General features: G+C 47.4%; 1 protein-coding gene across 2 annotated transcripts in view; it reads left to right on the forward strand.

Annotated features, from left to right (window-relative positions):
* Window positions 1–13,148, forward strand: part of LOC114875472 (LIM domain only protein 3-like) — a 70,407-nt gene that overhangs the window by 14,667 nt on the left and 42,592 nt on the right. Inside the window, exon 1 of one of the 2 annotated variants that reach the window (XM_029185787.2) lies at window positions 4,951–5,498. The exons of the other annotated variant lie outside the window; for it this stretch is intronic. The gene's annotated coding sequence lies outside the window, so the exon portion shown is untranslated. Of the gene's footprint in view, window positions 1–4,950; window positions 5,499–13,148 lie in introns of those variants that run through there. 2 annotated transcript variants of the gene reach the window in all.

A 13,148-nucleotide genomic window follows, 5' to 3' on the forward strand; every position in this document is an offset into this window, starting at 1 on the left:
TATTCTAGGCGAAGCTTTTCCGTTCGAAAGGGTGTCCGATTCGATTGGATCAATCGAAAGATACCTTTAACGAGGTCGGCTCGTACTGAAAGATTAATCCATGGAAAAAGGCAGGATATCGCGGCGTGGCACGTTCGGATACGGTTTCCTTGGGAATACCCCTGTTCGTGGGACGAATTCTCAGGCGGAATAAAATGCAACCTAGCTCGTCCGCGTTTGTATGTATTCAATGTCGCGTGGGGGCACATGGAATGTCAGTACAGTCCTTTCGTAACTAGTTTCTGAGCAGGTCACCCCAATTAACGTTTTCACGTGCACCTCGCTCGTCCTCTCTCTTTCTCTTCGAAACTCGCCACCGGTATTCTCAGCAGCCGGCCTTTCTTCTTCTCTCTTGCTCTTCGTCGCTCTCACCGTTGCAGCGAGTAAGTACACGCTGCCGCGTTGGCACGCCACGGCAAGTCTCGCAGAAACTTATAATTGCGAAAGGAGTCGGCAATTATAATTGCCTCCGGCCAGCAGAAACGGATGTAATTATCCGACCACTCGTGGCGGCGCGAGTTCCGCGAAAATTGGGCGTACGCGACGAGATGTAACCCGCGGGCTCGCGTACGCGCATCCCTCGTCTGCAACGACCATTATCTTTCTGATTGCGACGAAAAAGATGTTATCGCGTTCCAAGATCTCGTCGAGCACGCGGCCGAAAATCAGCCGGTAAATTTCTTTCAATTAACAACCGTCACTTCGTAAATGTAACGCGTTAAAAAGTTTTCCGGGTTAAAGTCGCGGACGCTGGCTCTTTCGTTGTTCGCTTTACATTAATCGAGAGCAAGAGACGACAGGAGAGGAGGGAAAGAGCGGCGCGCGAGTAGTCGGCCGAGGTAAGGAGCAAGCGAAACGGAGCAAGGAGGGAACCAAGACTCCGGTCAATTAAGCGCAGGAAATTAGAGTTTTAATTACGCAGTCATTCAGAAAATTACATCGGGGGCCGTGAAGAAGGCATCCGCAATCACCAACGAGCGACGAGGGCACGGCGTGCCCTTTCCTTCCGACAGACCGTCCGCTGAATTTAAAGAAACTAAATACGAAGCGATGCGCCGGCTACTCCCGTTAACTGCTGTCTTGAAATTTCGACAACCACAAAAAAGCTTTTCTTCTTTTTTCTTCGTGAAATTTCTCCCATTATTCGCAACGTCATGTACCTACACACGTCGCGTGTGTCAATTTGCGAATGAACGATTAAACGATGTTACCATCCGTTTCGGTATGCGAAGCGCAATCGTCGATTTTAATGCCGTTCCCACGGCCGTCAGCTTTCGATTCGATTATCGAATCGAATTTCGCCGAGTCGATGCTAGACGCGATATCGCGATCTACATCCACCTGGCCGCGAACTTTATATGCGAAAGTGGGTCGAGACGGGAGGGGGGGGGGGGGGGGGGGGGGGGACGGCAACGGAAATAGCGGAAAAGAAACGGACGGAAATGGGATGACGAATATGTGGGTCAGAGGGTAGGTCAGAGGTAACGCGTTAAATTTAATTACACGTGTCCGTGACGGCTGTTTGAACGGCCGTGGATCGGCCCAAAGCTCGTCCGAATCTCTTCGATTTGCAGTCGATAATAGTGTACGCGAGTGTGGAACGAGACTCGATATTCCCTTTAAATTGGTATCAATGGCGGTCTTTAGGATGACTTTGCGACGCGTCCACGTTCAACCTGTCCGTTCTGTCCGCTTGGTAGTCTGATTGCAAGATTCGATCGTTCAGCTCGTCGCTATCGTCTCAAGCTTGAAAAGAGAGAGTACCAGGCGTGGTTCGATTCCACCAGTCGGATATTATTAGCGACGTATGTTAAATGAAAAAGGAGATTGCTCCATGTTCGTCGCCGGAACGGAATTATTATCGTTAACCGTCCCGTTTCTCATCTATCGATAACGTTTATCCCGAGACGGATCTACCGGTCGTGGTTGATATCCAAACCGAGGAAATACATATTTAGAAAGTACGTTATCGTGGCTGGACGTTCGATCGATTAAGGTCAGGAGAAATTCATGAATTCCAACGACACGTCAGGTCGGCTGACGTTCGCGAACGGAATTAGTCACATTCGAGACTCGTCAGCGTCGGACAAGGTTCCGCTCGTGATGGACTATTGACGATCGCGAGCTGGTCTCGGTTGGATAGGGTGCGACGGACGGAGAAGACGGATTGAATGGTAAATAAAGAAGGGTGGAATCGGTCGCGTGACGAGTACGCGGGACAGACAGAGGCCGAAGGTAAGTGGAATTTAAGCAAGGTGGGTCAGCTCGATGGTAGGGGGCTCGATGGCAAGGAAAAAGAAATTGTTGGGCGGTTGGCAAGTAACGGAGAGTGTTAATTTTCGGAATGAAAACGAGACATCCATCTTTCGCAAAATACTTGGCACTCGACGCTTCAACTCCCGGCCCATTCTCTCGCTCAGCGCATTAGAGTAATGAATTAATTTCCATCCGAGTCCCCTAACCCCCTTCCACGTCCTCCGGTGCCCCCTTTCTACATCTAGCAGACCGGCCTTTTACCACTCGTTTAGCCCGCAACGAGACTCGGTTTTCTCCTCTCAGCTCCTCCCCCTTCTCCTCCACGCTTTGCATTCTGGATTTAAAGTCTATCTTCTTAATTATAACGGAGTGACAATGCACTCTCTCTCCACTGTCGCTTACCTTTTTCAACGCTTACTCCGTTTTTCTGGAAGTTTCCAAGGATCCGCTGCGCGAGCCATCGTGTTAGCCGCGCAAAACGAGAAAAGAAATACCCCACGTCTTCATCTTCGTATCTCCAGTAAATTTATCTGGAAAATATCGAATCGATTGGTGTTCGCTATTCGTTTCTTTTCTCCTCGCGTTTTCCCTCGCGATCATCTTTGAGAAGCAACCGGTACGCTGCGGTTTTTCGAAGCGAACCAAAGTCAGCGAAGCGGCGAAATCTGTATTGCCACGGAATCTGCCCTCTTCTTTCCCTACCTTTACCCTCTCGTGATCGTACGTGTATGCGTGTATTCGAGCCTCGTCGATCCCTCGCTGACTCGATCCCTTTCCCTCGTTACCTTCGTACCTCCTTGTTCTTTGGCGATGTTCGCGAGCCGCACGGCGCGCTATTCATGGGTTTATGGGACAATTAACCCTTTGAGGGACAGTATAATTACAGAAGCGATTAAACATCTTAACGTATAAACACGCCGGGCTCCAGCGACGTTAGGGTATATGTATACGAAACTCGATGTGGCAGCCAGCCGGATAGGCAGGCAGACCGTTACCAATTAACATACTAATGACACGAGGTGCTTTTCGAGAGTCACTGTAACCGGCTGGCCTGCAGAGCTTCCTGTGCACGTACACAGTGGAACGCGTGTATACGGACGGACGGACGGACAGACGGACAGGGGAAGAGGGTACACGAGTATCAAGAGCCGCAGCAAGTTCGGCTTACAATTATTTGCGATTAGGGATCACGCGATCGAGACGTTTGCAGGACGTTCGTTAAAGTAATTGAATCTCTTTCACCCTGTCGTTTCGATGTCTCGGCCCGTCGATAACGAACAACCTGAATACTCTCTCGATTTCACGTCAGCCGGCTAATGGGGTTCGGTTAACTTCGACAGAACAGAAACGCGTTAACGTCTCGCTCGTGTACGTGTGTGTAGCATAGCGGCGGGGTGCCGGGAAAGGGGCAGGGGGTTTGTTTTTACGCCGTTCGTTCAGTCAACAGAGATTTTAATAGTTTTTTAAAGAGGAGAAAAGGAACTCGTTTCTCTGATTGGATTGAAGCGTATCTCGCGCAAGCTCCCGTAACGACTTTCCTAATTACGCCATCCATTAATTTTAATTGACCCGGTTTTTCTTTCGGAAACGCCGATACCTGCCGAGCTGAATTCGATTAAAAAATCCGTCGAATAATCCGGATTGTATCGTCCCGCGTCACGTCATCCGATCGAAACCTGAAAATCTCGATCGACGCGAATGTATCGCGTTCGTTGTTCGATCATTGACGCTGTTAAACACCTCTAATGCTATGCGCAATGATAGACAATACCATGAAGCACTCTGTCATTTTGTTTCCCACCAATGAATTTGATTATCGCGTAATCTCAGCCGAGCCAAAATGGGTTGGCCTGGAAAATCATGGAAAATCTAGCCGGACAATACCGCTTACCAGTGTCATTGTGAAACCTTTATCGCGTTCTGCGACAGAGAGCACGCGCACGGCTTTACGTGCACGCTGCCGTACGAAATGCTTTTGATTTAATTAGCTAATTATAACGTTCATTTAATTAATATAATTGGACCGGTTAGTGGGCGTGGGTGCAGCTTGTACGCCGTGACGGCGGTGACTATTTTGCCGCGTTGCATTTAATAACGCCCATTAACGAACATTTACATTAGCGGTAATTATCGCAGTCGCCGCGTATCGACCAGCCGATTGGGATATTTTCACTCGGAAACGGAGTACATAATCGCTATTCCATCTAATATTGCTCGTCATCGCTCAAACGCGTTCCGTTAATTTCTCTCTCCTTTTCAAATGGACAATTTAACAACGGTATCCCAGATATTTTCTCATATTCGGTGATCTCTACTAAACAGCAACCATTACTGTCAACGACAGTAGTTAGGGTCAGCGGTAACTGACAGTAGGTCAAAGCTAGTAGTAATTAGTGACACTGGTCAGACCCAGTTAGCGACAGTAGTAAGAGGTATGTAGTAGGTAGCGAGCAGTAGTGAGACAGCCAGTAGTCTAAGAAAAGTCCAATTGATAAGGATGACTAACGTATGTATGTATGTATGTATCTGTATATGTAGAGGCGACACGCGCCGTACGGGCAACCGCGCCTGCGTACAGTCACGCGTGACGTGCCAACTGACGTCGCAGTATGGAGCGACGAGTGGCCGCCGAAGGACGAGAACCGACGCGACGCGACGAGACGAGTCGGCCGAGTGTGTCGAAGCAAAGTCTAGCCGAGAGTGCGCCGAGCGGTTGGCGGTCTCGCGTCGCCTCGCGTACCCTCGCGTTTCCTCTTCATTCCGAAGTGAGCTGCCGTTGCGAGCTAACCGGCAGCCTCTGCTGCTCTTGCTCGCTGCTGGCTGAACCCCTGGCAGCGGCGCGCACCGGCAATAACGCATCGCCTTCTTGTCACAGACGCGTAACCGCGTGCATTTCGAACACACCGTCTACGTTGCACGGACGGTGCAACCAAACGAACACTGTACTCGCGGCGTGACTCCGCGGCACGCGTGTACGCTCGATCGATCGATATCGCGCGACAAGTGACTCCGAGTGTTGGATATGTTTCGTTTCTCCTTTCTTCCTCTATTTCGTACGAATCGAGTGTGATTACGTGAGTGTCGTTGAAAACTACATTCATCCATCTATCCTGAGGATCCAGCGGACTACTAGCTGTACGTACACTACTACCCTATAAAGAAGTTTAAGGATTTCTGTCGAATCTCCGGCTCCTGCTGCCTGAGTGAGTACATAGTAATATTATCTTACGAATGAATCTGTGTTTGATGCATACACGGTATTAATGAGATTCTTTGATAAACAATTGAGATCTGTTTACAAAGCACCGAAACGAACCAATTGATAGATCTTATTAAACGAAATCGACGCGGATCCCGGTGTGTTGATCCTGTTTTTGCCTGTGCGATGCTCGCGTGGTCACCGATCTGCTGGTTCCGATGCGGGACGTTTTAATTAACGTTAAAACGAACGATCTTTTTATTCCATCGCGTCAACGCGCCTTTCGTTGTGTCACCGAATGACTCCGAATCGAAGGGCATTCCAACCGGGTCATTTCGCCGGACGACGCGTTGTTTACGTCTCGCAGGTACGTTAACGCAGCAGGAGTTCGCGTTTATCTTGTTTTTGCATGAATGATCGGTCGTTGCCGATTTATCGTTTCCGCGATTTGAGACGCGCATAAGCTCGCGTCACGAGGACTGGCCGATTTCATTTCGCGCGTGCCTGCTTCCATCAGTCGCAGCGCGAATGTCGGGAGCACTTTTTGCCTTTCTCGCCTCTTGATTCTCATCTTAAACGGTCACGCTGTAATTCGAGGCGGAATGAAGCAGGGTGGACGCGGTTACGAGTATTACGCGATTAAACGCATCGTGCTTTAGAATCTGGCCGCTGTATAAATCGAGGATTATCGGGCGATCCGCGTATAGCATTCAACGACCGAATGAAATGCTAGCCACGCGGGCGTACATTTTCGTTTCAATGGCCAAATGAAATTTCCGTATGACGCGGCGTCTGGCAGGCAAGAAAGCGGCGGTTGTTTGTTGGAGAACCGCGCCGTTGGCGGCCCTCGCAACGTCCGCTACCACCACCCCCGCCAACTTCGCCGAGGCATTAATTGGGTGGAGCTTTAATTGCCTTAGCGCGACCGACCGCCGAAGTTAGGGCGAGAAACGGTGCTGCAAGGTCGCTCCAACATTTGCCAAACCGGCACCAATTTCTTCCACCATTACGATTACCCGATTAAACGATTTAACCGAAATTTTACGTGGCTTGAAACAATTAGTAAATTGTTTTTCCAGGCTGATTCAGCGGAATAATCGTGCTTTTGCTCTTGTTTTTAAAGCGTATCCTTGTTATTCTCTCTCCCTCTCTCTTCCGTCACCTTTTCTATATCTGATATTTCCGGCGAATCTCACCCTCGAAACGCGGAGACGACCAACCCCTAAATGAAATCCTGGAATTAAAGCCGTATATTAACCTCGCGGCGTCCCCTAAATTAAAAAACAACATTTTTACGACGTCGGGATGGAGGAGGGGTAGCATGGCTGTCGAAGAATGGGAATCGGCTCGCGGCACCGCGAAAATTTCTCTCCTCCATCGTTTTCCTTCGATAAGATCGCGGCCTACCGTAGTCCTTGTTCTACATAGGCTGCCTATATTCTCTGCACAGACAAGGTTACCGAACTTCGACCGCCATTCTATTGTCCGTAAATTGCGTTTTTAAATTCGTCGGGCGTCGTGGCACGTGGCGAGATCGCGCGAACTTCCGTATCCTGCAGCGAGGCAGGCAGAGTTTGGAAACGCAAACCCTTGGCCATCAACGTTTCCTTTCACTCTTGTACATTCATTTTTAACAATTTCAATATGCAACACCATAATCATTGTATATTTATTTAAAAAAAAAAAAGAAATATTATTATACAGGGAAAAATAAAGTTGAAGTTATTGGTTGTAAAAGAAATGAAAGGTTAGAAAAGATAAGACGAAAGAAGCGGCCATGAGGGGGATAGAGATGCGTAAACCGTCGAGATTACCATGGAAATCCAGATCAGTCGCTTTGCATACTTTGGAAATACGTCCACGGAATCGGGTAAGGGTGTATAATGGAAGTTGAAATTGGTTGAGCCTGTCCCGTCTGGGCAAGCTATACCCTGTATACGAGGTATCGAGGGAAACGCATTCCTTGCCGAAATTGCTTCGCACTCGATTCAACGGAAAACACACGCGAGGCTTCCAGCTTCGGGGTTACGTTTTCGCGCGTCAAAAAATATATATACGCGACTGGGCCGGCACACACGCACAGGGGCGCGGCTGTGTTTGATGTACGTGTATACGCGCCCATCTACCACTCTTCTGGCTTCTCCTCGGCTTAACTTCCTCTGTCTCACACTCGTAAAGCGTTGATTAAAACCCACCCGCGCAATGTGGAAAGTGGGGGAGAGTATGAGAAAGAGAGAGAGAGAGATAGGAGGAGGGGTTAGAGGGTTGAAGGCAGAGGAAGTTTGGGTGGCCTGGCGCGCGTGTACGCGTAAGTGGGTGCGTGAAGCGGTTGTATGGGTGCGTGTATGCAATTGTAGGAGCGAAAGGGCGCGCGCGTGCTCTCACGCAGGCGCAACGAACGCGATCTAAAGTGGTGTGTCCGACGACGACGGTGAGTAGAAAGGAGAGAAGAGGGAAAACCTAGGAGGCCAACAGGCGAAGAAGGAGAAGAGGCAGGGAGAAGGTGGTGGATATAACGAACGGGGGTTGGGGTTGAAACAGAGAGAGAGGTTCGTCGAGGGTAGGGGAGGTCCAAGGCGTTGCTTGCTTAATTACTAAAAGCTAATCAATTCCGGAGGAAGTAAAGTTTAAATTGCAAACTAAAGTATAGCTAGCTCCCGGACGTAACGCTGCAAAGCGATATTACCGCTCGCTGCATTCTGCAATTAGCCCGTGGTAAATCATTGAAAACAAATTATGGGCGGAACCCGCGGACGGTTGTTAACCCTCTTCTCTTTTCCCCCTTGCTTTTTACCCGGGATAATCTTCTCGGTGTATCTATAAAAATATTGCAATTTTATCCGTCGATACAACCAATCCTTCTGATCGCGCTAACGAGCCCAATTAATCCCGCTCCATTACGATTTTCCAACTCGAATCCCTTGATACGGTTATCAAAAAGTTTTTCCTCCCTGATGATTCGCCTCATTGAAGACCACTCGTTCGTTCGTGGCTGCTGCGATTTTTTTTTCTCCGAAAGATTTTAAGGTATCTAACGTATTCGCGATAATGCATAAGAAACGAGATAGAAAGTGTACGGTGGTTGATTTAAAGAAGAGAAAAAAGAGTAGGTACAAGGATAGAAGAAAAGAGAGGAGAGGACGGTTTTCAGATAGAAGGTAGAAAGAAGGAGAACGGAACGAGGTATACAGCCCTGAAAACAAGCAATAAAATCAATGTCGTTTCCGGCGATTCAATTCGCAAGACACATCGCACAATTTCACATACAATTTTACGGCAGAACGGCCAGGACTCCTATTTACTTCACGGCCGTCCTTTCCCACCCCTCCAATAACCGTTTACCGTCTCACCCTCGCTTGCTTCTTCTCCTTCTTTCTTTGAGCGGGCCGTTTTCTTTATCTTAAATTCTCGGGGAAAGCGCGGCCACGCGATCCTGTCGAACGAGATCGACGAGCCAAGATCCTTTCGAACAAATCGTGCTCGGTTAACAGTTGGAAAATTGAAGGTTCGAGGAAAAAAGAAAAAGCCTCGAGAGCCGCTATCGCGATGCTAGCTCGATTTCGATGATACGATATGCTAATCAAACGTCTCTGGTATGGTCGAATCGCAAATAAATAGCTCGTTCGATCCGAGGTGTATCCGTACGAGCGATCGGACATTTATGAAATCATCGAATATCGTTCTCCCGGTTTTAATTTCCTATTATTTAGAATCTGTCCGTCACAGTCACCGTGACATTTGTCAATCTCGAATTACCCGGAATGGCGCGCAATGTACGGATTATGAAGCTGATCGAGTCGACGTCGCGTCGCCTCGCGTCGGCTGGTTCGCAATTAATTTCGAATCAGCAAGACGACTTGTCCCACCGTCCTCCCCGCGGCAACGATAAATTTTAGAGTAAATTGGTAGAATTAATTGCACAACGAGGTTCGTTCGTACAAGCTGCATCGAGCAAACGGTGTCTCGCTAGCGTAACGAGCGAGCTAACACAGCAGAGAGATACGGAATAGGCATCGATGTAAGGAAATATTTAAACGCGACATAATGAGCGGTCTAATTAGAGTTCGAGTCGCGATAATGGCGCAACGTTGATGTGTTTAGCTCTCGTTCCTAATGGACCTACTAATGAGTTCGTAATACGTGTTTATAACCTTCCTTCTTCTTGTTCCCTTAATCTCTCTGCCAGCCTGCTGGCTATCCCTCTCGAGCTTCGAAAGCCACTTCCACAATGGTTATCGTCCATCGGCCAGCTTCTATTGACGTTCCCCTTTCTCTCTTTCTCTCTCTCTTTCTCGCATGCTGGACTTGGTAACCGACCCCTCCAGAAATCACGCTGCCGGCGGTTCATTTATCAATAAAAGTATTGGATCGGTTGCCTGGAAGTGACGCCTCCGCTAACGAAACAAAGGAACTGGGCGTAGTTATCAATTGGATATCGGCTGCTCGATTAATTATGCAACGTAATGCGCACGCCTGTTCTCCATTATCTCGCACACGTACCGACTGCCTCGCGAACGGATGGATTTCAAGGTTATTAATGCTCTTCCGGGCATCGTTTGGCCCGGAGGACATCGGTCGACCGAATTTCTTTCGTTTGTCTCTGATTTTTCGAAAGCGTACAATCGAAGGGGTTGATGAACCCTCGTCCAAGAAGCAACCAGTCGCGTCGTCTCGATCTTCCGATAATTAATGTCCAGTATGTTCTCGTTTCCTGCACCGGCCAATGTCTCGGATTTCTGTATGGATTCTCCAGCGTATAGAGAGACTTCGACGATTATACCGGTGTCACGATACGAGCGTTGACCGCAATAATATCGCATTACCAAGATTAACGCGATCTCCAATAATAGATCGGACAGTGAGCAACCATGCTGGATTAGCTGACAAGAGAGAGCCCCGTACGCTTGTCCCGGCCATTATTCTCATTATTCGATGCCCATTAATAATCAGACTCGTCGCGTCGTTGCTTTGCCCCCTTGAGCGCGCGTTCGATTCCATTCGATTCCATTCGATTCCATTCGATTCTCTCTTTGATAGTTTCCGTTCGGCAGAAAATATATACCATCGGATAAATATCGACGGGTTGTAGTTGCACGTAGCCTTTTATAGACTCGCTGAAACCTTTTGTGCGCTCGTGCAACAACGCTTTTCATAGCGGTCCTGTACGGGCCGGAGAAGCAAACGAAAGACGTGTAAACGTTCGTTACAAACGTGGCGGATCGTAGATTCAAATGGTCTTCTCCCGTTCCTTGGCGGGGGATTCGATTTTTAATCGGTGAGCAGTCGGCGGAAAATAGCCACTTCGTCCCAGAGCGTCGCCTCGCGTCGCGTCTCTGCTCGACCAGCTGTCTTTTACGCCGCCAAACAATTGTCCTTTCGTTCGTTTATCGAACGAGGAGAGACAGGAAGAATGAAGTGGCGATGTTCGAAAACATTCGAGCGAATTGTACCGCGTTTCCTCTCGCGTCTGCGTAAAACGTCCGCTTTGTCCGCCACTCGTTTCTTCTTTTCTCTTTTCTTCATCCATTCTATCCGATCCTTCGTTCTTTCGTTGTCTTTCAATTCTTTCAGAAAAGTAAGTCTTTGAATTAAAGTAGACATCAAATTTACGTGACGTATTGTTATTAAATGCCGTTGGTTTAGCCAGGTTTTTTCTTCTACTTGAATTTGTTCAATAACTTGCGGTGGTAACCGCGTGCCACAAGAACGAAAGTTTCGAAGCAAACGTGAGTGGGTGAAATCGATGGCGGTCCAGCTAGAGTAGCAAGATTGCTCGACAATACTATCACCGCGGTTCGTTGAAGCCAAGTGTAAATAAATAGATTGCATTCCCGTCCCATTTGTTAGATTAGAATCAAATATAATTTCGCGAGGCTGGTATGGGATCTTGATCGAGCCGACCCCTCGTATCCATTTTGCCGCGTAAATACGGCCAACCTTCTTCTCCAAAGTAATCTTTCGCCGGCGCATTACTTACGGACTTCGACGAGGAAGTTCACCGCGTTCGATCGTGATTCTTTAATGCATTTTGCTTGCCTTGCTTTCCAACTGTTTCTCGCAGCTGAGCGAAACATTGAAATTTACGGAAGCCATCCGACAACGGTATAGCAACCACGTTTCTGCTTATCGCTCGCGTATAATTGAATGATTAATTAAATTTTTATACGACGTCGACTCAATTAAAAGTTATACAGAAATTACAATTCATATGTTACATTAAACTATACTGAAAGGTAGATGGATGTCCTTTATTATGCATAATTATTCGTTTTTTTACAAGGAAGCTCCAGGCAGATTTTAATATTCTACAGTAACGTTTGAGCAAAGAGAAGAAAATGAATTTTAATTGACATTGCTTGTTACGCGTAATTTGTTATCATGTATCGTACAAAATGTAATACAGAATATTTTTATGGAAGAGATTTTACAGTGTTTTTAAGAGAACACGAAGATGCGTGTTTTCTTCGAGATACTGCATGATTTTAATTCCTGACTCGTACACTTGTTCAATTACGATTCGATTCAATTTGATTCGATTCGATTCGATTCGATTCGATTCACGGATTCGGCTGGCGCCAACTCCTTTTTCGCGTTTCCGCCTCATCGCGCCGATAGCCATTTTCGCTATTGTACAATACCGGCCGCTTCCAACCGGAGGAATAATTATTTCTGCGTAAATGACGATAATCGGGCTATTATTACATTTACGGCATTACGTCGGGTACGATATTACAGTAGTACGTTATTAGAGTATTGGAGGATGAATATTAATCGGGCACGTACGAGTGGTGCTTGTAATTAAAGTAGACGCGTCATCGGACGGAAAATTAAATTAAACGGCGAGATAACCGACTAATTACGCAATGTCATTTCATCGAACAAAGCGCGAGATTCCTTTCGCAATGGTTCGATGGTACTTCTCGTTAATATTTCGCGAAAATTTCATCGCTTGAGAAACCACTGCTTCAATTTTTTCACTATTTTCCTGCGAGATTGTTTTCAATTCCTAAAGAATATTCAATCAGAATATTATTTTTAAATATTCATAAAGAAACAATTCTCTGTTTCGATTACAGACTCTGTCAATGAACTGAAATTGTTGTCACAGTTGGCGCGATCGAACGTCAATCGATGTTTCCTCTATATGCATCCTTTTGTTGTTATAATTATTCATTTGCAATCAAAAGGCGACAATAAATCAACGTCCCCTCGGATCTAGTCGATTTCCAATGATATTAAGTCGCATTTACTGATTGGCCGAGCTCGACGAGCATTTTCTCGACTTTGGTCGTCTCCTTTCCTCTCGTACGTGTACGCGACGCTGGAAAACACCGTTTTTACCAATTAGCCGGTCATAAATTTCGCGGGGACCGGCGGCCAATTATCTTGGAATTAGCGTCGCGCCGTCCGTCCGTTTTCGCAAACGATCAGGCGTCTCTGTCTAAGCGGTGCGCATTCGCCTCGCTAATTAGAAGAAAACCGAGTAATTACGCAGCAGCCAGTCGGGGAGGCGACCCTTTTCCGAAATTTCGCTACGAATAACCGAGAACGGCAAGAGACGGTATTCGCTGGCGTTGCCTGTGGTCGACGGTCGAAACGAACGCGAAACGATCAAGGGAGCACTATTAGCGGCTGGTGCACGTGTATATACGCG

This window comes from Osmia bicornis, chromosome 1 (assembly GCF_907164935.1).
Source record: "Osmia bicornis bicornis chromosome 1, iOsmBic2.1, whole genome shotgun sequence".
NCBI lineage: Eukaryota > Metazoa > Arthropoda > Insecta > Hymenoptera > Megachilidae > Osmia > Osmia bicornis.